Source organism: Macaca mulatta, chromosome X (genome assembly GCF_049350105.2).
Source record: "Macaca mulatta isolate MMU2019108-1 chromosome X, T2T-MMU8v2.0, whole genome shotgun sequence".
NCBI lineage: Eukaryota > Metazoa > Chordata > Mammalia > Primates > Cercopithecidae > Macaca > Macaca mulatta.
Window position 1 is genome coordinate 14,287,174 of NC_133426.1, and position 25,012 is coordinate 14,312,185.

Sequence of the window (25,012 nt, forward strand, 5' to 3'; positions counted from 1 at the left end):
ATAGGCCGGGCGCGGTGGCTCAAGCCTGTAATCCCAGCACTTTGGGAGGCCGAGACGGGCGGATCACTACATCAGGAGATCGAGACCATCCTGGCTAACACGGTGAAACCCCGTCTCTACGAAAAAATACAAAAAAAAACTAGCCGGGCGAGGTGGCGGGCGCCTGTAGTCCCAGCTACTCAGGAGGCTGAGACAGGAGAATGGCCCGAACCCGGGAGGCGGAGCTTGCAGTGAGCTGAGATCCGGCCACTGCACTCCAGCCTGGGCGACAGAGCGAGACTCCGTCTCAAAAAAAAAAAAAAAAAAAAAAAAAAGAAGTAAGATAAAATCCCACAGTTTAGTGGTTCAGATGAGATATCTGGGTTCAAGCCATATGAAGTTAGTTTTATTAACATACCTCTGATACCTCATCTATAAAATGGGAATCATAATAGGACCTGCCTCATAGTGTTGAGATCATTGGAGTAAACCTACATGAAGTTCTTTGGGTGATGCCTAGTACATAGAAAACCCTCATGAAGTTTGGCTATTGGTAACATTCTTGGGGTGTCATATTAGGCCCTCATTGTGTCCGTTAAGAGAAGGTTAGAACATTATCCAACACACTGGGGAAGCATTCACATGTTGATCTGGACCACTCAGACATAAACTGGGTGGATTGGGTCTGAATCTCCAGGCCTAGCTGTGTGAAATGACCACTGAAATGATTACTGAAGCCTGTTGTAAATGTACTTTCTGGTCCGTTTGGCTTTTCAGACCCACCATATGCCTAATGGCTCTGTTGGTATATGAGTTAGGAGGGTTCAGGCCAAATTATACATATTCGTGACTGGCAAATTGTTCAGTCTGGCTCTGGGTAGAAACTAAAAGATTTAGAGGAAAAGAGTAGCTCCCTTTACAGGCAGCCCAAGACACAGGAGCACTTTAATAAAATAGAAACTTAGGTTCCACAAGAATCATCTTGTAAAATCTGCAGTACGCTCCTATAAAGGTTATATATTCAAGGGCATCCAAGTGGCCAGAGAAAGCAAGTCAAATGTGACAGGAGAGGAAATTGCCTAAATAAGAGAACCTCCTCTCTGCCAGTAACTTACAGGGGGCCATGGGGTTTCTCTCTCATTAAGTCCATCTGCCTGGGCTGGGTGCCTGGCAGTGCTTCTGCTAATGAGAATCTGCTCTTCCTAATATTGGAAGAAATAAGTCTTCATCTCTACCTCTTTGCATGTGCCAGTGGCATGTCAGAAACAATTTTTCTGTGCATTTCAAGGCACGACCAAGTACGATTATTCAGTCATCCAGCTCCTTGGCCATTGGATGCAGAGGACAGAGAACAATGCTGACTGCCTGTCATTCTTCTGCTGAGTCACTGGATTTCAGAAGGGAATCAAATCCTTTATCAATCTATGCCATCAAGATATTAGCATCCCATAAATGCTTATGTGAAAATGTGCAATGATTTGCATCTGGCCATGATTTTTTTTTAACAATACATCATGTTATAGCTATATTAATTTCTTGTTATTATATATCCATATAGCATGTAATTGTTTTTATTTTGCTTAGTTTTTTTCAACTTTCCACTTCGTGAATTTTAAGAAATTGACATAAGAATTATTTGGCTCAAAGGAAAGATTGAGTCCTTTTGCATATTCTTATTGATCCGGTATGGTAGGCAGATTTCTAAAAATCCCCTTTCCTGTCAAGATTACACTCCCTTTTCCCCTAGAACCAGTGAGCTGATAAGATATCATTTCCATGATTGCATCATATTATATGGCACAGTTGACCCTAAAATAGGAAGATTATCTAGGTGGGCCAGATCTAATCAGACTATCCCCTAAAAACAGAGATATTTCTGGCAGAAGAGAAAGTCAGAGAGATTTGAAGCATAAGAGAGATTCAGCTGTGGCTTGAAAACAGAGGTGACCACAGGAGAAGGAATGTTGGCATCCTTAAGGGATTGAAAGAATCCCCTGGATGACAGTGATCAGGGAAACAGGTATGTTAGTTATGTAACTGCGAAGAACTAAATTCTGCCAATAATAGGAATAATAACCTTTGAAGAGGACTCCAAGCTCCAGGTGAAAACACAGCTGGTTGATGCATTCAATTTAGCATTGTGAGACACAAAACAAAACACTCAGCCATGATATGTCAGACTTCCAACCTACAGAAGTGAGCTAATACATGGGTGTTGCTTTATACCATTAAATTTCTGGTGATATGTTAGGTAGCAATAGAAAAGGAATATACCTGGTTTCTTCTCATTGCGTTCTTTTAAATGGCTGACTAGTAGATGATAATTGGGTAGAAAAAATTAAATGGCCTGAGAAATACCAAGGGGTTAGCTTGGGTTATTTGAAATCATTGGGTTATTTCACTAGAAAGAGACTCCAATTGACACCATCATGCTGGTAATTATTGCAATATAACTGGAACAAGGAAGAAAGAATATCAAGTCTGCCAGTGCTATCATAAGAGTTCACCAGGTGCTGAGTTTGACAACCATTTTTCCTTCAAATTTGAATTATACCAGGAATGTGATTTGCTTTTCGAGCTCTCCTTTTATACTTGGCATATAGAGTGCTTCCCCATTCCTGTAACAACACGGGCAAGGTTCAGTAGTGCCATGACAGCTCCATCAATGCAATGGGAACATGTTGACATTACATGTCTTTGTCACAAAATGCATTATTAAAGCATACATAGCCTAGGTGTCACAAGGTGCTAGAAAAGTGGAAGGTGAGAAGTGGTGATTAAAAATATTAAATGATTTCCAAGTACTCTATGTTGAGTTCTACATGATTTTAATAAACCAGTCTAATTAAGTTTATAGGTAATAATTTTTGCCTTTTTTGAAATTCTCTGTGGTGCTTTCAAAAGCAGTGGTTTTAAAAGGACCATTTTTTTTTCAAGAGCAGCATTCTATATGGTAGGAATTCTGTCTTGCATATATTATCAGAAGTAAGATAAAATCCCCCAGTTTAGTGGTTCAGATGAGATATCTGGCGTCAAGCCATATGAAGTTAGTTTTATTTACATACCTCTGATACCTCATCTATAAAATGGGGAAACTATAATATATGGATCCAGAAATCCTGGAAGAGAAACAGGATGAAAGGATGGGTCCTGGGTGTGCCTAACACAGAGCTAAAATAAGAAACTGTTGAGAGAGAATACACTTCTCAGTTCCAGCAGTCCCTGGGAATAGAATACATCTGCAGCCCTTCTACTCTGGTGTGGTCCACTTGCCTTGGCTCTGCTTCCCATGATGTGCCACCAATCTTGTTGGATTTTCTCTACACTCCTGACCTCCTTTGCCCTTCTTCTTCTGTGGCCAGGAACAGAGCCCTTTCAGTTCCAAGGATAAGATTTTTTTTCAGAAAGATTTCCCCATAATAGTGCCCCAATACTGCTGTTTTCCAAAGCACTCTCCTCAACAGAGGTCACATCTCTTGCTTTGTTGGATGAGTTTAGACAGACTAGTGGGATAGTCAAATTAAGAAATACAGTAGTTTTTTTCAGGAATAGGGAAATTGAGGGTCATAGATTTTCATAAATGAATGGGGCAATGTAGATATTTAGAAAATCCCTCTTTCAAAGACTATGCTAAGCTTTCTAAATATTATAATAGATATATTCTTTACAGAAAAAAGAGTGGTTTTCATGACCTGCTACTTCAAATGAGATAAAGAAGTATGGCAGTCTCTACAGCCAAAATCTCAAAATAAAAAGCCCAGGGTGTCAAACTGGGGTGACGTATTTTATTATCCTTGCTTACAGTGTTTCTTTTGCTTACATAAGATTTTAGAGAATGGATTTTATTGTGTTTTTTTTTCAAATTAAAAAGCTTTAAAAAAAACTTGAAGGCTTGTTCTACCAAGCAATAATTTTATTCCCTACCTAAATGAGTGGTTCTAAATTATCTAAAGTATTACTCTGTCCTTAAACATTCTTGCTGGTCAAATGCTGATTTGAGGAAAAGACAAACAGAATGAAATCAGTTCAGTATCGGCTTTTCAGTTTGATAAAAGCAATTTATTTCCTACTTGCTTATCTTCTACCTTTCTAGTACTGAATTCTAGTGCTAACCACAGCACTTTAATGGGTGTTGTAAATGCTGTTCATGGTTGAATCTCTGAAAACATAATACCTAATCCTTCATCGTTTTTTAATATATTTTTTAAATTATTATACTTTAAGTTCTAGGGTACATGTGCACAACGTGCAGGTTTCTTACATATGTATACATGAGCCATGTTGGTGTGATGCACCCATTGACTTGTCATTTACATTAGGTAGATCTCCTAATGCTATCCCTCCCCCTTACGCCCTCCCCACAATAGGACCGGGTGTGTGATGTTCCCCTTCCTGTGTCCAGGTGATCTCAATGTTCAATTCCCACCTATGAGTGAAACAAGTGGTGTTTGGTTTTCTGTTCTTGCAATAGTTTGCTGAGAATGATGGTTTCCAGCTGCATTCATGTCCCTACAAAGGACACAAACTCATCCTTTTTGATGGCTGCATAGTATTCCATGGTGTATATGTGCCACATTTTCTTAATCCAGTCTGTCACTGATGGACATTTGGGTTGATTCCAAGTCTTTGCTATTGTGAATAGTGCTGCAATAAACATACGTGTGCATGTGTCTTTATAGCAGCATGACTTATAATCCTTTGGGTATATACCCAGTAATGGGATGGCTGGGTCAAATGGTATTTCTAGTTCTAGATCCTTGAGGAATCGCCACACTGTTTTCCACAATGGTTGAACTAGTTTACAGTCCCACCAACAGTGTAAAAGTGTTCCTGTTTTTCCACATCCTCTCCAGCACCTGTTGTTTCCTGACATTTTAATGATTGCCATTCTAACTGGTGTGAGATGGTATCTCATTGTGGTTTTGATTTGCATTTCTCTGATGGTGAGTGATGATGAGCATTTTTTCATGTGTCTGTTGGCTGTATGAATGTCTTCTTTTGAGAAGTGTCTGTTTATATCCTTTGCCCACTTTTTGATGGGGTTGTTTGTTTTTTCTCTTGTAAATTTGATTGAGTTCTTTATAGGTTCTGGATATTAGCGCTTTCTCAGATGGATATTGCAAAAATGTTCTCCCATTCTGTAGGTTGCCTGTTCACTCTGATGGTAGTTTCTTTGACTGTGCAGAAGCTCTTTAGTTTAATGAGATCCCATTTGTCAACTTTGGCTTTGGTTGCCGTTGCTTTTGGTGTTTTAGACATGAAGTCCTTGCCCATGCCTATGTCCTGAATGGTATTACCTAGGTTTTCTTCTAGGGATTTTATGGTTTTAGGTCTAACATTTAAGTCTCTAATCCATCTTGAATTAATTTTCGTATAAGGAGTAAGGAAAGGATCCAGTTTCAGCTTTCTACTTATAGCTAGCCAATTTTCCCAGCACCATTTATTAAATAGGGAATCCTTTCCCCTATTTTCTTTTTGTTTTTTCCCTTTCTTGTTTTTGTCAGGTTTGTCAAAGATCAGATGGCTATAGATGTGTGGTTTTATTTCTGAGGGCTCTGTTCTGTTCCATTGGTCTATATCTCTGTTTTGGTACCAGTACCATGCTGTTTTGGTTACTGTAGCCTTGTAGTATAGTTTGAAGTCAGGTAGCGTGATGCCTCCAGCTTTGTTCTTTTGGCTTAGGATTGTCTTGGCAATGTGGGCTCTTTCTTGATTCCATATGAACTTTAAAGCAGTTTTTTCCAATTCTGTGAAGAAAGTCATTGGTAGCTTAATGGGGATGCATTGAATCTATAAATTACCTTGGGCAGTATGGCCATTTTCACAATAGTGATTCTTCCGATCCATGAGCATGGTATGTTCTTCCATTTGCTTGTGTCCTCTTTTATTTCACTGAGCAGTGGTTTATAGTTCTCCTTGAAGAGGTCCTTTACATCCCTTGTAAGTTGGATTCCTAGGTATTTTATTCTCTTTGAAGCTATTGTGAATAGGAGTTCATTCATGATTTGGCTCTCTGTTTGTCTGTTACTGGTGTATAAGAATGCTTGTGATTTTTTGCACATTGATTTGGTATCCTGAGACTTTGCTGAAGTTGCTTATCAGCTTAAGGAGATTTTGGGCTGAAACAATGGGGTTTTCTAAATATACAATCATGTCATCTGCAAACAGGGACAATTTGACTTCTTGTTTTCCTAACTGAGTACGCTTTCTTTCTTTCTCTTGCCTGATTGCCCTAGCCAGAACTTCCAACACTATGTTGAATAGGAGTGGTGAGAGAGGGCATCCCTGTCTTGTGCCAGTTTTCAAAGGGAATGCTTCCAGTTTTTGCCCATTCAGTATGCTATTGGCTATGGGTTTGTCATAAATAGCTAGTATTATTTTGAGATACTTTCCATCAATACCAAATTTATTGAGAGTTTTTAGCATGAAGGGCTGTTGAATTTTGTCAAAGGCCTTTTCTGCATCTATTCAGATAATCATGTGGTTTTTGTCTTTGGTTCTGTTTATATGATGGATTACATTTATTGATTTGCAAATGTTGAACCAGCCTTGCATCCCAGGGATGAAGCCCACTTGATCATGGTGGATAAGCTTTTTGATGTGCTGCTGGCTTCAGTTTGGCAGTATTTTATTGGAGGATTTTTGCATCAATGTTCATCAGCGATATTGGTCTAAAATTCTATTTTTTTTGTTGTTGTGTCTCTGCCAGGCTTTGGTATCAGGATGATGTTGGCCTCATAAAATGAGTTAGGGAGGATTCCCTCTTTTTCTATTGATTGGAACAGTTTCAGAAGCAATGGTACCAGCTCCTCCTTGTACCTCTGGTAGAATTCAGCTGTGAATCCATCTGGTCCTGGAATTTTTTTGGTTGGTAGGCTATTAATTATTGCCACAATTTCACAGCCTGCTATTGGTCTATTCAGGGATTCAACTTCTTCCTGGTTTAGTCTTGGGAGAGTGTAAGTGTCCACGAAATTATCCATTTCTTCTAGGTTTTCTAGTTTATTTGCGTAGAGGTGTTTATAGTATTCTCTGATGGTAGTTTGTATTTCTGTGGGGTTGGTGATGATATCCCCTTTATCATTTTTTATTGCATCTATTTGATTCTTCTCTCTTTTCTTCTTTATTAGTCTTGCTAGCGGTCTATCAATTTTGTTGATCTTTTCAAAAAACCAGCTCCTGGGCCGGGCGCGGTGGCTCACGCCTGTAATCCCAGCACTTTGGGAGGCCGAGGCGGGCAGATCACAAGGTCAGGAGATCGAGACCATGGTGAAACCCCATCTCTACTAAAAATACAAAAAATTAGCCGGGCGCGGTGGCGGGCGCCTGTAGTCCCAGCTACTCAGGAGGCTGAGGCAGGAGAATGGCGTAAACCCAGGAGGCGGAGCTTGCAGTGAGCCGAGATCGCGCCACTGCACTCCAGCCTGGGCGACAGAGCGAGACTCCGTCTCAAAAAAAAAAAAAAAAAAAAAAAAAAACCAGCTCCTGGATTCATTGATTTTTTGGAGGGTTTTTTGTGTCTCTATCTCCTTCAGTTCTGCTCTGATCTTAGTTATTTCTTGCCTTCTGCTAGCTTTTGGATGTGTTTGCTCTTGCTTCTCTAGTTCTTTTAATTGTGATGTTAGGGTGTCAATTTTAGATCTTTCCTGCTTTCTCTTGTGGGCATTTAGTGCTATAAATTTCCCTCTACACATTGCTTTAAATGTGTCCCAGAGATTCTGGTATGTTGTATCTTTGTTGTCATTGGTTTCAAAGAACATCTTTATTTCTGCCTTCATTTCGTTATGTACCCAGTAGTCATTCAGGAGCAGGTTGTTCAGTTTCCATGTAGTTGAGCGGTTTTGATTGAGTCTCTTAGTCCTGAGTTCTAGTTTCTTTGCACTGTGGTCTGAGAGAGTTTGTTATACTTTCAGTTCTTTTACATTTGCTGAGGAGTGCTTTACTTCCAACTATGTGGTCAATTTTGGAATAAGTGTGATGTGGTGCTGAGAAGAATGTATATTCTGTTGATTTGGGGTGGAGAGTTCTGTAGATGTCTATTAGGTTTGCTTGGTGCAGAGTTGAGTTCAATTCCTGGATATCCTTGTTAACTTTCTGTCTCATTGATCTGTCTAATGTTGACAGTGGGGTGTTAAAGTCTCCCATTATTATTGTATGGGAGTCTAAGTCTCTTTGTAAGTCTCTAAGGACTTGCTTTATGAATTTTGGTGCTCCTGTGTTGGGTGCATATATATTTAGGATAGTTAGCTCTTCTTGTTGAATTGATCCCTTTACTATGTAATGGCCTTCTTTGTCTGTTTTGATCTTTGTTGGTTTAAAGTCTGTTTTATCAGAGACTAGGATTGCAACCCCTGCTTTTTTATTTTTGTTTTCCATTTGCTTGGTAGATCTTCCTCCATCCCTTTATTTTGAGCCTATGTGTGTCTCTGGATATGAGATAGGTCTCCTGAATACAGCAAACTGATGGGTCTTGACTCCTTATCCAATTTGCCAATCTGTGTCTTTTAATTGGACCATTTAGTCCATTTACATTTAAGGTTAATATTGTTATGTGTGAACTTGGTCCTGTCATTGTGATATTACCTGGTTATTTTGCTTGTTAGTTGATGCAGTTTCTTCCTAGCATCCATGGTCTTTACATTTTGGCATGTTTTTGCAATGGCTGGTACCAGTTGTTCCTTTCCATGTTTACTGCTTCCTTCAGGATCTCTTGTAGGGCAGGCCTGGTGGTGACAAAATCTCTCAGCATTTGCTTGTCTGTAAAGGATTTTATTTCTCCTTCACTTATGAAACTTAGTTTGGCTGGGTATGAAATTCTGGGTTGAAAATTCTTTTCTTTAAGCATGTTGAATATTGGCCCCCACTCTCTTCTGGCTTGTAGAGTTTCTGCCGAGAGATCTGCTGTTTGTCTTATGGGCTTCCCTTTGTGGGTAACCCAACCTTTCTCTCTGGCTTCCCTTAACATTTTTTCCTTCATTTCAACTTCGCTGAATCTGACAACTCTGTGTCTTTGAGTTGCTCTTCTTGAGGAGTATCTTTGTGGCATTCTCTGTATTTCCTGAATTTGAATGTTGGCCTGCCTTACTAGGTTGGGGAAGTTCTCCTGGATGATATCCTGCAGAGTGTTTTCCAACTTGGTTCCATTTTCCCCGTCACTTTCAGGCACACCAATCAGACATAGATTTGGTCTTTTCACATAATCCCATATTTGTTGGAGGCTTTGTTCATTTCTTTTTACTCTTTTTTCTCTACACTTCTCTTCTCGCTTCATTTCATTCATTTGATCTTCAATCGCTGATACTCTTTCTTGCAGTTGATTGAGTCAGTTACTGAAGCTTGTGCATTTGTCACGTAGTTCTTGTGTCATGGTTTTCATCTCTATCAGTTCTTTTATGGTCCTGTCTGCATTGATTATTCTAGTTATCCATTCATCCATTCTTTTATCAAGGTTTTGAGTTTCTTTGTGCTGGGTACATAGTTCCTCCTTTAGCTCTGAGAAGTTTGATCGACTGAAGCCCTCTTCTCTCAACTCGTCAAAGTCATTCTCCGTCCAGCTTTGATCCGTTGCTGGCGATGAGCTGTGTTCCTTTGGAGGGGGAGATGCGCTATGATTTTTTTAATTTCCAGCTTTTCTGCACTGCTTTTTCCCCATCTTTGTGGTTTTATCTGCCTTTGGTCTTTGATGATGGTGATGTACTGACAGGGTTTTGGTGTGGGTGTCCTTTCTTTTTGTTAGTTTTCCTTCTAATGGTCAGGACCCTCAGCTGTAGGTCTGTTGGAGTTTGCTTGAGGTGCACTCCAGACCCTGTTTGCCTGGGTATCAGCAGCAGAGGCTGCAGAAGATAGAATATTGCTGAACAGCGAGTGTTGCTGTCTGATTCTTGCTCTGGAAGCTTCATCTCAGAGGTGTACGCAGCTGTGTGAGGTGTGAGGTGTCGGTCTGCACCTAGTCGGGAATGTCTCCCAGTTAGGCTACTCAGGGGTCAGGGACCCACTTGAGCAGGCAGTCTGTCCGTTCTCAGTTCTCAACTTCCGTGCTGGGAGAACCACTGCTCTCTTCAAAGCTGTCAGACAGGGACTTTTACATCTGCAGAGGTTTCTGCTGCTTTTTGTTTAGCTATGCCCTGTTCTCAGAGGTGGGGTCTACAGAGGCAGGCAGGCCTCATTGAGCTGTGGTGGGCTCCACCCAATTCGAGCTTCCCAGTGGCTTTGTTTACCTACTTAAGCCTCAGCAATGGCGGCCTTGCTGCCGCCTTGCAGTTAGATCTCAGACTGCTGTGCCAGCAATGAGGGAGGCTCCATGGGCATGGGACCCTCCGGGCCAGGTGTGGGATATGATCTCCTGGTGTGCCGTTTGCTAAGACCCTTGATAAAATGCAGTATTAGGGTGTGAGTTACCCGATTTTGCAGGTGTTGTGCGTCTCAGTTTCCCTTGGCTAGGAAAAGGAACTCCCTTCCCCCTTGCACTTCCCAGGTGAGGGGATGCCTCACCCTGCTTCAGCTCTTGCTAGTCGGGCTGCACCCGTTGACCAGCACCAACTGGCCGACACGCCCCAGTGAGATGAACCTGACATCTCAGTTGAAAATGCAGAAATCACATGTCTTCTGTGTCGCTCATGCTGGGAGCTGGAGGCTGGAGCTGTTCCTATTCAGCCATCTTGGGTGCCCCCCAAGCCTTCATCTTTATGTGAAGAACAATTTGATTTGTATCACGAATAAAGTTGTGGCCTGCACAACTTTACTATATGGTCATTAATGAGAAATGTTGGTTTTAAAGAACAGATGTGACTTCCATGATCCATATGAGTAGCATAGGTAGGTGAAGATGAACAGAAACTCCATGTTCGCTCTGTGCATGGTTTGATTAATTGACTTGGGTAGACAAACGATGATTGGAGGGTGGAGGGTATATATTTCCTTGATTTGAGCCATAAACCTTTACATACAGATCAAAGTGTCTAATACACAGTCTTCCTTTCCTTATACTAGTAAAGGTGAGAATTTAGTTGATGCCTTCATTTTCCTCTTCTCCATTCCTGATGGCTGCACATCATTCATATTTTTATTGGGTTCTATTTCCCTGTATCTTCCTCTGGGATGGATTATCTACTTATCAGTAGAAAACTGAGAAAATTATGGAGAAATGACAGTAAACTCTATTTTCTCTCCTTTCTTCTGAGCCCATAATTAGACACCATGCCCAAATATACATGCAAATGGCAGAGCCATTTTTCAAAGCAAAATACTTTGAACATAGATCCAAACAAAACACAACTCTAATTCATTATCTCACCTCTTTGCAATTAACCTAAAGGAAAAACCAGAGCAAGAACACACCACAGCTTTTGGAAGAGTCCACTTGGGGCTTGCTGGACTTGGTGCATCATTAGATAACTTGGTTTCCCACAGAGTGAGATGATGTGCCTTGAACAACAATTAAAGGGCTTTCATCTGTTGGGTTAATTAAAACTGCCCATTTGTTTGCCTATGCCCATGCTTTGCTGTCTTCCTTGTACAATACCTCCATTGATCCTCTGTGAGCTGAGAAGTATCACAAATTTAGTCTACAAAAAAATAGCTCTTCTACCTTCCAACCTGACTGACAAATACATCATTAAAGCCCTCCCTCTGGAAAAAGTAGAAACAGTTGGACAGTGCTCCAGAAGACCATGACTAAGTAGTTAGGGAGGGGAATTACATTATCATAAGAAATAAAAATAGCCAATTTAATTGCATGCCAATTATGTACCAAGTCCTGTTCTAAAAATGATTTCTACATATTATGTTATTTAACGCTTAACACAACCCCATATGGTGAATATACTGCTATTATATATGAAGAAATTCAAGCCTACAGAGATTAATTATCTAGACTTAGACTGCATAGCCAGTAAGTGGCAGGGACAAGATGAGAACCTAGAGATTTATAATTCTGTAGCCATGTGCATTATGGTTCCATTCTAGGTTCCTTTAATGGGCACAAAATGCTGTACTTGTATTGACTGCTTACTTGGTACTGGGCATTGTTCTGAATTCTTTACCTGATTACTCTTTTAATTAACTCATGTAATCAAACAAAAAATGAGGTAGGGACTATTACTATTCCATTTTATAGTTTCATAAACTGAGGTAAGTGAACCTCAATAACTTGCTATCTTCAGAAAGGACGTATGGCAGAGCTAGAATTTGAATTCAGAAAATCTCCAAAGACTGCACTTTTAACTGCAACTTCTCCTTGTATCACTAAATAACTAATTCAAACCTTTCTTGTGATAGGAAGTCAGCAAAGTAAACTTAATTTGAGGAGCCAGTCTCAGTCTCATACCAGTCCAGTGGACTTGAAAGAGGATAACTGGGATGTGCAGGTAGACATACGATAGAGAAGACTTAGGGTGATATAGTCGAGAGGTGGGAGTTTAACAAAGGTAGAGAGAATCAATTAGTGGAGCAGGGTGTGCATCCCAGTGGCAATAATCTCACAGCTTTACCTAGGGAGGCACGATCCTTTAATTGTGTTAAAAATAAGAAGTGACTGTTTACTCTGGGCTTCCACTTTCCCTTCTTGCCATATGTGTCCCAGGACATTGTAAAAGACAGTGACAGCCACCTTGGGTCAGGGTTTTACAACTGCAAAACCTGATTAAATCAGGCAAAATAGGTCAACATTCCGCCTTCACATTAGCTGTACAGAGCCTGACACAGGGAAGCATGAACAGATGTTGGGCAGTGCACAGAGGGATCCAAAAGCATCTAATTAAACACAGAGAAAAGTGCAGAAGGAACCAGGAGAGTTACAAGCTCAGGGTTCACCTTGGTACAGGGAGATTCAGGAGCCAAGAGCCATTGGAAGGAACACCAATGTGGGCGCCCCAGAACACATTTGTCCCAAACATTTGTCTTCAACTGTGGGGTTGAGAGATGCATGAATTTAAGCTAAAGGCTGATTTCAATCATGATTATAATAGTTTGTATAACATGTTAAATTTACAAATGACTTTCCCACCCATTGTATTATTAATTTCCAGAGCAGCCTTCAAAGACAGGCAGGAGTAGATCTCCTTTACAAAGGAGGCAATTAAATGTCCAAGCCCTACCACCAGTGCTTGGCAGTACCAGAGTCGGAATCCATTTCTTATAACTCCCAGTCCGTGTATACATAAGGCTGAAAGGGCAATTTGGAGAAAGGGAAAACAGGAGACCAATGGGACCCTGCTAATAGAGGAAAACATGCTACAAGTCAGGAGAATAGGTATTAAGAGAAAAATGGTAGGAAGCTAAGGAAAAACACCATTTATTTGAGGTAAAGATGGATGGATGTTTGTGGTTATGTAGATGAAGAAGCATTCACGTTTATGTGGTCAGATCATGGGAAGGAACATAAAAATGGTGGCTTTTGAGACGGCTAGGATATTCTTAGGGAGAAATGAAGTAGAGATAATTTTAAGGTGAAAGAGATAGCTTGAATGAATGTAAAAAAGTAGAAATTAAGGGCATAGATGAAGAAAAATGAATTGTCCAATTTAAGTATTGCAATGGATATGTAAAAGGAAATAGTGAAAAACAAAGCTGGAAAGGTTGGAGGATAATATCATAGAATCCTTTAAATGCCAGGCTAAACAAACAGTCTGATCTTAATTCATTAGGCTTTGAAAAGCCAACAATAGTTTATAACATGGAAGTAACATAATGTTTGCTTCATGGAATTCTTGTGAGATTTTAATGAAAAGTTGATGCAAAAATGCTTTGTAAAAATATTTAATAAATTAATATAATTATATTCATTCGTTTATTTAACAAGTACTTATTGAGAGCCTATTATTTATTAGGCATGGTCTAGGCATTTTACACAAACAAATAAGACTTATCACTATGCACTGAAGCTTGCAGTCTAGTGGGGAAAATGAACATTTAAATAAATATCTCGTACTCAAAGGTAAGTGTACATATGATATTATGAAAATACAGAGGGTTTGATGAACTCTTCCTGGAAGAATCACAGGGGAAATGATATTTGAACTAAATCTTGAATGAACATAGATCTAAATAAAGTGACTAAAATTATTAACTTCTAGAAGAAAACAGCAGGGAAAGTCTTTGAGACATTGGGTTAGAGAAAGTCTTCTCAGATCACAAAAAAGCACAAACCATTAAAAAATGATAAAATAGACTATTAAAATTAAACTAACATTTAAGAAAATGCAAAAGCAAGCCATATACTTGGAGAAGATATTTGTAAGACTGATATCTGACATAACTGAATAGAATGCTTATATCCAAAACACAAAAAAGAGCTCTTAAAATTCAGCAGCAAGGGAAAGAACCCAGTAAAACAATGGGCCAAAAAATTTCAACAGACCCTGCCAAAGAAGGTATACAAATGGCCAATTTAGCTTAATTTAACTTAAATTTAACAATTTAATGCTCAATATTCATTCGTACTAGGTTAATGCAAAATAAAATCATGAGATATCATTATACACCTACTAGAATAGTTAATGTTTAAAAGAATGATTAAATCTAATGTTGGTGAAAATGTGGAGTAACTGAAATCCTCATGCACTTCTGGTGGAAATGCAAAATGTTTAAAAATAATGTGGTAGCAAATTATAAAATTAAAAAATATGGCTGGGTGCAGTGGCTCACGCCTGTAATCCCAGCACTTTGCAAGACCGAGGTGGGTGAATCATGAGGTCAAGAGATTGAGACCATCCTGACCAACATGGTGAAACCCCATCTCTACTAAAAATAGAAAAATTAGCTGGGCGTGGTGGCACGTGCCTGTAGTCCCAGCTACTCTGGAGGCTGAGGCAGGAGAATTGCTTGAACCCAGGAGGCAAGGTTGCAGTGAGCCGAGATTGCGCCACTGCACTCCAGCCTGGCGACAGAGCGAGACTCCATCTCAAAAAATAAGAAGAAGAAATAAAATATACTTACCATGTAACACAATGATCCTATTCCTAGGTATTTACCCAAGAAATATTAAAATATACATCTACACAGAAATTTGTATATGAATGTTCAGAGTAGTATTTTTTTTACAATATTCCCAAATACACAACCCAAATTCCATCAGTAGTAGAATGACTATGAATACTGTAGTGTATCTATACTATGAACTTTAAGAATGTAAGGACTGGTGGTGATCATTAAATATATGTGTACCTACAGAACTAAAACTAAATTATTGCTATAAAGAAGAAAACATAGTAAATAATGGCTTTATGTTCTGACAATGCAGATACAGTACATCTAGCAAGAATTAGAGAAGGAGAAGAATAAACTCACAATCTTGTAATTTAAAAAAGTTAAGCCACTTTAAATTAATTGTATTTTTAATGTTGAGAGATTATAATAACTTTTAAAGTATATAAAGTCCAAAATGCAATACATGATATTTCTTCCTAATATTTAAGTTTGCTCTGACCTGCCTAATCTGACTCCAAATATTCCTAAGTCTTCTTCCCTACCGCTCATCAGGATACATGGATTTTTACTGCTTACTCTAAAAAACATGGAGCTTAAAAATGTTAAGCAGATATAAAAAGTGATTTTCTACTTAAAGTATAATAATAATAATAAAGTGATTTTCTAAAAGTTGATCATTAAAATACTTCATTGTTCTGAATTAGTTGACAACAATGAAATAATTGCTCAATGCAAAAATTCTAGGTAAGCCAAAAAAGTACCAAGTTGCAGATTCATATGACAAATAATATTCCAGCCCAGGTAGTATTGTGTTGCATACATTAAAGCTTAATAGGAATATTTTAGTTTCTGATTATCACAGGACTACTGAACTAATCATCTTCAATAATTAATGAAACATTGGTGCAAGGAAAACAAAATCTAAACACACCATAATTACTACAGGGAAATCTTTGATGAAATATTACAATATATAATAAATAACAATTTTGAAAGCTTTTTCAAACTGTGTTTTAATCATGTTTGCCTCCATTAAGCTGCTAAGTTAATTAAACAGGCAAATCAACTTGAGACAAGGAAATTGATTTTCTACATAGGACACTCTCAACAGAGTAGCAGACATAAGAAAACGATCAATTTTTCTTCATGGTGTGCAAATTAAGTTCTGTTCAGAAAAAAACACAAAATCCCTGTTTCCTTGTTCTCTTCTGCTCTTTTGTTCTTTAGTGACATGTTAATCAAGTAAATATGGCAGGAAGGTAAAATACATCTGAATATTCCCTGTACTTTCGGGAAGTCTCTTGTCTCAGAGAGAGCTTCCAACCACTCCTTCCAGCCTCCTCTCTAACAAAGCCTGGGCACTCAGGCTTTCTACCCACTGAGAAATTCTAGCAGCAATCTATTTACCATGGACCAAAAAAATAATAATAATAACTTGTGCATTGCAATTTTTAATTATAATAGTCTATTTCTTTGTCTTCCCTTTCATCACAGTTTCCCCCATCTCCACGCCTTTCCCAGGTGGACAAGGATCTTATTTTCATTTGCATCCCAAATGAGAAATCAGGAGAATCCACATTTGCCTGTATTTATAAGGCTAGAGAAAGCTTAACTGTGGCATCCCAAGCTTGAACTCTTTGACATGGGATTTTATTGTTTTAAGGACTTCATCAATGTTCACTTATAATCTGAAATAAGTGAATGGAGGGATCTTTGCTTTGATGCATAAATAAAAACCAAAAGAATATCCCTTTGTGAATTTTGATGCTGAAAATTGTGTTCCTGTTTGGAGGGTAGAAAAAGGGAATTCTCCTATGTCCTTTGCTTATTATGACATTAGTAAAGATCTCTATAGTCCAGAACATATATCTCAACAGTCCAACTATCATAGTGTAATATTCGCTGTAGAGTGTGCCATCTCTGAGATAATTTTGTACAAACATGAATATATTTTTTACTCTTTTGTTGAATGTGACCAACACCAAGACATTTATCACTTGTGAAAGAACTTGTAGTGCTTCATGAGGGAAGAATTTTTAATACATAAAATTCAAGCAGGAGCTTTAAATCCAGAAAACTGTTTTCCCATACTTTGTAATTCCAAAGCTGGGAATAGAAAGCAGTGTAGGTTTTTTTAGATGTAAATATCTGAGTTGTCAGAAATTTCAAAGTAAAATTGGTATTACATTATATAAATATTATATATTATAATATACAGTCATGTACCACACAATGAGGCTTTTGATCGATGATGAACCACATATACAATGGCGGTCCCATAAAAGCATAATACTGTATTTTTACCATGTGTTTTCTATGTTTAGGTATGTTTAGATACACAGATAGTTACCATTTTGTTACAGTTGCCTACGGCATTCAGTAAAGCAACATGCTGTACAAGTTTGTAGCCTAAGAACTATAAGGTATGCCATATAGCCTAGACGTGTAGTAGGCTATACAGTCTAGGTTTGTGTAAATACAATCTGTAATGTTTGCCCTTCAAAACTGCCTAACAACACATTTTGCAGAATGTATCCACATTAAGTGACATATGATTGTATATAGCCTAATGCCATGTTATTATATTCAGATATCCCCCAGTAATATCAGATCTATTATGAAATAAATGTTTGTGTCTCACCAAAATTTCTTGTTGAAACCCTAACCTCCAATGCGGTGGTATTTGAAGATGGGGCCCTCTGGGAGGTAGTTAGGTTGAGATAAGGTCATGAGAGCAGGACTCTCATGATGGAATCAGTGCCTTTGTAAGAAAAGACACCAGAAAGCTTGCTTGCTCTCTTTCTCTCCCTCCGCTATATGAGCACACAATGAGAAAGCAGCCATTCACAAGCCAGGAAGAGAACCCTCACCAGAACCTGACGATGCTGGGACCTTGATCCCAGACTTTCAGCTTCCCGAACTGTAAAAGAATAATTTTCTGTTTAACACACAACCTATGGTGTTTAATTATGACAGTCAGAGCTCACAAAGGCCTAACTTAGAACATATTCAACTTTGCTTAGTATGCTTTACCAAGACTGTCATCTAGCCACTGCTTTGCTTGCCTGAGCAGAAATTGAGTCAGGATTACAGGACATAAGTAAGGGCAGAAAATCATCCTGATGTCCTTGACAGAATAACACTGCTTTTGTTGTCCCTCTGCATTTCTCTCCACATATATAGGCATCTCTCATTTTATTGAACTTGATTGCATTTCACAGCTATTGCATTTTCTACAAATTAAAGATTTGTCACAACCCTGCACCAAGCAAGTCTATAAGCACTCCTTTTCCCAAGCATGTGCTCACTTTTTGTCTCTGTGTCATATTTTAGTAATTCTCACAATATTTGAAACTTATTCATTATTGTTATATCTGATATGCTGATTTGTGATCAGTGATCTTTGATTTTACTATTGTAATTGTTTGGGGGTACCAGGAACCATGCCCATGTAAGATGGTAACTTAATTGATCAATGTTGTGTGTGTTCTAACTTCTCTATGAACCAGCTGTCTCCCAGTCTCTCTCCCTCTCCTCAAGCTTCCCTATACCCTGAGACACAGCAATATTGAAATTAGGCCAATTAATAACCCTACAATGGTCTACATGTTCAAGTGAAAGGAAGAGTTGCACATCTCTCACTTGAAATCAAAAGCCAGAAATGATTAAGCTTAGTAAGGAACGTATGTCAAAATTCAGAATACGCTGAAAGCTAGGCCTCTTGTGCCAAACAGTCAAGATGTGAATACAAAGAAAAAGTTATTGAAAGAAATTAAAAGTGCTACTCCAGGGAACACCTGAATGAATATTTAGGTCCACTGTTGAGATCCCACTGCTCAGAAAAAAAGATTCTTTTCAAAATATTACTGGTCATTGACAATGTACCTGGTCACCCAAGAGCTCTGATGGAGAGGTACAAGTAGATTTAACATTTTTTAAATGCCTGCTAATACAACATCTATTCTGCAGCCAATGGATCAAAGAGTATTTTTGACTTTCAATTCTTACTTTTAAAAAATGAATTTAATAAGGCTATAGCTACCATAGACAGTGATTCTTCCAATGGATCTAGGCAAAGTAAATTGAAAACCTTCTGGAAAGGATTTACCATTCTAGATGCCATTGAGAACATCTGTGATTCATGGAAGGAGGTCAAAATATCCATATTAACAGGAGTTTGGAAAAAGTTGATTCTAACCCTCATGGATGACTTTGAGGGGTTCGAGACTTCCGTGGAGGAAGTCACTGCATGTGTGGCGGAAATAGCAAGAAAACTAGAATTAGATGTGGAGCCTAAAGGTATGACTGAATTGCTGCAATCTCGTGGTAAAGTCTGAATAGATGAGGAGTTGATGAAGAAAGGAAGTGGTTTCTTTTTTTTTTTTTTTTTTTTAACTTTCAATTAAAAAGTAAACTTTAATGTTGAAAATGCAAACTTGAGGAAGACAGAAAAGATCACACACGAAGCTCACCTCACACTTGGAAGGTTGCACAGAGGCTGGGCAGAGGCGCTCCTCATTTCCCAGATGGGGTGGCCAGGCAGACGCGCTCCTCACTTCCCAGACGGTGGGTAACTGGACAGAGGCGCTCCTCACTTCCTGTACTGTGGGCAGCTGGGTGGAGGCGCTCCTCACATCCCAGACGGTGGGGTGGCTGGGCAGAGGCCCTCATCACTTCCCAGATGGTTGGCGGCTGGGCAGAGGTGCTCCTCACTTCCCAGACAATGGGCAGCTGGGCAGAGGCGCTCCTCACATCCCAGACGGTTGGCGACCAAACAGAGGTGCTCCTCACTTCCCAGACAGTGGGCGGCCAGGCAGAGGCGCTCCTCACTTCCCAGATAGGATGGCAGCCAGGCAGAGGCGCTCCTCACTTCCCAGATAGGATGGCAGCCAGGCAGAGGCGCTCCTCACTTCCCAGACTGTGGGCAGCTGGGCAGAGGCGCTCCTCACTTCCCAGACTGTGGGCAGCTGGGCAGAGGCGCTCCTCACTTCCCAGACAGTGGGCGGCCAGGCAGAGGCGCTCCTTACTTCCCAGACAGTTGGCAGTTGGGCAGAGGAGCTCCTCACTTCCCAGACTGTGGGCAGCTGGGCAGAGGCGCTCCTCATTTCCCAGATGGTTGGCGGCCAAGCAGAGACGCTCCTCACTTCCCACACTGGGTGGCAGCCAGGCAGAGGCGCTCCTCACTTCCCAGAAGGGGCGGCCGGGCAGAGGCACTCCTCACTTCACAGACGGTGGGCTGCCAGGCAGAGGCGCTCCTCATTTCCCGAAACGTTGGTAGCTGGGCAGAGGCGCTCCTCACTTCTCAGAGGGAGCAGCGACTGGGCAGAGGCCTCCTCACTTCCCAGACGGTGGGCAGCCGGGCAGAGGCGTTCCTCACAGGAAGTGGTTTCTTAAAATGGAATCTACATCCTGGTGAAGATACTGTGAACATTGTTGCAACAACAAAGGATTTAGAATATTCCATAAACTTAGTTGATAAAGCAGTGGAAGGAGTTGAGAGGATTGACTCCAATTTTGAAAGAAGTTCTACTGTGGGTAAAATACTATCAAACAGCATCACATGATACAGAGAAATCTTTTGTGAAAGGAAGAGTGAATCAACACAGCAAACTACATGGTTGTCTTATTTAAAGAAATTGCCAGCTGGGCACAGTGGCTCATGCCTGTAATCCCAGCGAATTGGGAGGCAAAGTAGGGAAGATCACTTGAGGCCAGAGGTTTGAGACAAGCCTGGGCAATACAGCAAGACCGTGTCTTTACAAAAAGTTTAAAAATAAGCCAGGCATGGTGGTGTGCCCCTATATTCCTAGCTACTGGAGAGACTGAGGCAGAAGGATTGCTTGAGCCCAGGAAGTCAAGGTTGCAGTGAACTATGATTGTACCACTGCACTCCACCCTGAGTGACAGAATGAAACCCTGTCTCTTAAAGAAAACAAAACAAAACAAAAAACACTGAAATTAACACTGTCACCCAACCTTCAGCAACCACCAGCCTAAGCAGTCAGCAGCCATCAATGTCAAGATAAGACCACACCACACCCTCTACCAGCAAAAAGATTACAACTCACTGAAGGCTCAGATGACTGTTAGCATTTTTTAGCCATAAAGTATTTTTAAATTAAGGTATGTACATTGCTTTTTAGACATAATGTTATTACATTGTGCTATTTTTTAGACATAATGCTATGTCTAAAATTTTAGACATTTTTAGATATAATGCTATTGCATATTGCTATTGCACACTTATTGGACTATAACTTTTATATGCACCAAGGTACCAAAAAATTTGTGTGACTCACTTTTTTGCAATATTCACTTTATTGCAGTGGTCTGAACCAAACCCACAATATTTCTGAGGTATGCCTATAGTTAGCATGTGGGCATGTTTTCTATCACTAAGGCATTTTAATTCTCTGAAATCAGTATCCACCTCTAGTGAACTTACATTTAAACTCAGTGCCCTAAGCATGATGGATACTGAAATATTTTTGGTTGAAGGACATGCTACCCTGGATGTTCAGAGTAGTTGTATTAGTCCATTTTCACACTGCTGATAAAGACATACCCGAGACTGGGTAATTTATAAAGAAAAAGAGGTTTAATGGACTCATAGTACCACGTGGCTGGGGAGGCCTCACAATGATGGTAGAAGGTGAAAGGCACATCTTACATGGCAGCAGACAAGAGAAGGAATGAGAACCAAGAGAAAGGGGTTTCCCCTTATAAAACAGATCTTGTGAGACTTATTCACTACCATGAGAACAGTATGGGGGAAACTGCCCTCATGATTCAATTATCTCCCACTGGGTCCCTCCCACAACATGTGGGAATTATGGGAGCTACAATTTAAGATGAGATTTGGGTGGGGACACAGCCAAACCCTATCAACAGTATTCCAAAATGGAGGAACGGGAGAGCTGTTTGGATTAAAAAGTAATAATAATAAGCCAGGTGTAATATAGAAAAAATAATAATAAGCCAGGTGTAATATAGACACTGAGCAGAGACTGCTCGCACATGGAGAATTCTCTAAAGATGGAAGTAAGTGATTATTTGGGTAAATCCCAGAATCCTGAAATTTCATTCTGTAAATATGGAGAATTTAGGTAAAAAACAAACCAGGCGAGATGGAGGCACGCTAGGTTATGTGGAGCACAGAGCTGGGTGTCTGCCAAGGTTCTCTATTATCTTTGAAGTGGTAGGTTCCTGTTCTCCCCACTGTACTCTGGACAAGGTCACCTGAAACAGGCTTAACTTCATTTTTGTTCAGCCACTCCTGAATTACTTCCTTCTGTAGACTTGGAAAGGTTATGGCCAGATTATGTTCTCCATCTCAAATCTCTGTTATTCTTGATGAAAATAATCCAAACTGAGGGTTCCTGCACAAACTCCCCACTTGAGTCTTTGATGTCCACTGTTCGCTAGAGAAATATGAAGTTGGCTCCTGCAGCTGCACTTTTGGATTTGTTCCATTCTCAGAATAGGCCCAGAAGGATGTTTCTATAGCTTGGTACATATTCTCAGCTCTTAGAATATTTTCTTAATTGCTTCCCTCCACATCCTCCCAGCACTTGTGAGCTATGCTTCCACTGGGCTTCATTGCCGGCATTTGTACATTGTTGGTTTTCCATTTTTTCCCAAATACGATGTAACCTGACTATTAAGTATGGGGTCTTTGCCATGAGTCCATCTGTGTTGTAATGTGGCTCTTTGTACTTATTTCATAACTATACAAATACTTTTTTTTTCTAACCCTGGTCACTTATCTCTAGAACTTCCCTATTCAAAGTGTGATCCACAAACCAGCATAGGCATAACCTGGGAACTTATTGGAAATGTAGGATCTCAGGCTCTGTCCCAGACCTACTACATCACAATCTGAAATTTAACAAGATCTCCAGGTGATTCAGGTGCATATTACAGTTTGAAATACACTGGGCTACAGTGGTGGTTTTTGAAGCTGGTTGTACAGCAGTCACATGGAGAACTTTTAAAGAATATCAAAGTTGGGTCCCACTCCTAGGGATTCTAATTTAATTGATTTGAGGCAGGGTCCTAATATGGATATTATTTTCAAGTTTTATGTTTGTTCCACATTTATTTCATTTCACAGCTGAAACACACTTCCCTGGAATAAGCAATATTAGGTGAAATTTGTGCCCTTTTAGCTATACATGTTGTATATTCTATGTTACACTAGAAGATCCTTGAAGGCCACTTCCACATTTTCTATGTTTTGTGAATCCTCCAAATCATCCTTGGTATGGTGTTAAGTGTCTAATGTTTGTTCAATGACATGTTCATGGTTGATGGGGTACTAAAACAGGAGGGAGATGACTAGCATTTATGTCCTGGCCCTGTAAGCCATGACCTCTTTGACCCTGAGCAGATCAATTAAACCTCTCGAAAGTCAGTATTTTTGTTCAGTCAAATGTGAATGACTTCTAATGCTAGTAGTTATTCAGTCATTCATTCACATAATAAAGGTGTATGAACATCTGTTCTTTTCCAGCTACTGTTCTAGGCACTGAGGAGATAGTGGTCAACAGCCAAAACAGAAAAAGCCTTTGTCCTCATAGAACTTATAATAGGAGATATAAATAACAAGAAAATAAATAAAAAATATGAAGCAGGATAGAGGCATAGGTAGTAATAAGTGCTAAGAAGAAAAATAGAGCACAGTTAAGTGTTAGAGCATGGTAAATTGTTAGGTGACAGTGGGGAGAGTTTATTTAACTGGGTTATCAGAGAAGACCTTTCTGAAGAGGGGACATTTGAGCAGAGACTTGAATGGCATAACAGGAAAGCTAGGCAAAGATCTGGGGGTGGGAAAGATCTTTCTAAGCAGACAGCCTCCAAGAATAAAAGTCTTGGGTCAGAAACAAGCTAATGATGGTCAAGCGCTAGACAAAGAGCAAGGGTGGTTGTAGTAGCATTCTTTGTGGATGTCTCTAGTCTATGACTTAAAGGATCCAGTAGATGTATTTAAGTCTTAAAAGTATCAAAGCTTTACAGCATTTATGGAAAACATAAATCACCTGCAGGCATAAATACCCAATATTGGGGCAGCACAAAAGTAACAGAAACCAAGAGTGTCATCATCATTGGCTCAAATTCTCTACTTTCCAATATAGTAATATTTTACTTTAGGGTCAGCAGGATCGTGAGACCCAAACACATACAGAGATAATATTTACTTCTCTAGGCAGTGCCTTGAGTTCAGCAAATTTACTCCTGCTCTCTTGTGTGATGTAAAGGTCCATTTAGGTACTCTTCTGCTTCTGTCTCTTCCCCTTTGAGTGAACTGCTCAGAAAACAAGATCAGTACAAAGAGCCAGCCCTCTGGGCATGGTGTCCTGGGTGTTGGGGCATGGCTCTGATTCCAAACTGTTTGAGTCTCTGGTTCCAGCCAAGTGACTGAGTGGCATTAACTTTGTTGCCGTCTTGCTTCTTGAACCATTTTGTTTCAGATATCATGGTTTTATTTCTACATTTCACTGCCAAAGTCCATCTAGGTTCCATAGATTTGTGTCCCAATTATAGAAACCTTAATTGCAAAATCTTGAAGTTAAAATATCAGCCCTCAAAGGAACAATGCTTGATGATGGTGATTGGTGGTGGTGGTGATGATGATGATGATGATGATGATGATGATGATGATGAGTAATGTAACCACAATGGATCTCCTCTTTTTCACGTTATTTGACTCTGGCAATGCACATTAAACATTCATAATATAACAACATTGACTTACACAAAATAACTTTAACTCCATTTCATCTCTCTTCTAATTACCTTTTATGTGTTATCAAATTTGGTACCCCTTTTGTGTTAGGCACTGTCTTCATTACCAGGAAACTGAGTCACATAGACATTAGGCAACTTGTCCAAAGTTATACACTTAACCAGGCCTCAAACCCCAGCATTTCTGGTTCCAAAGCTTGAGTTCATAGTCATATTGTATGCCTTCCTGAGAAACACCCACTTATTTTATAACATTCGGCTCAAGAATCTACTCTCAATGAAACTTTTTCTTATCTGCCCCTCATCAGGTATACACACTATGGCAAAGACAATATTATTATCATTTTCAATTCTTATTCTGTGT

At 39.7% G+C, this 25,012-nt stretch overlaps 1 protein-coding gene and 1 pseudogene across 1 annotated transcript in view; both read left to right on the forward strand.

The window, feature by feature from the left end:
* Window positions 1-25,012, forward strand: part of GLRA2 (glycine receptor alpha 2) — a 230,002-nt gene that overhangs the window by 124,112 nt on the left and 80,878 nt on the right.
* Window positions 19,431-20,182, forward strand: LOC144338783 (uncharacterized; annotated as a pseudogene).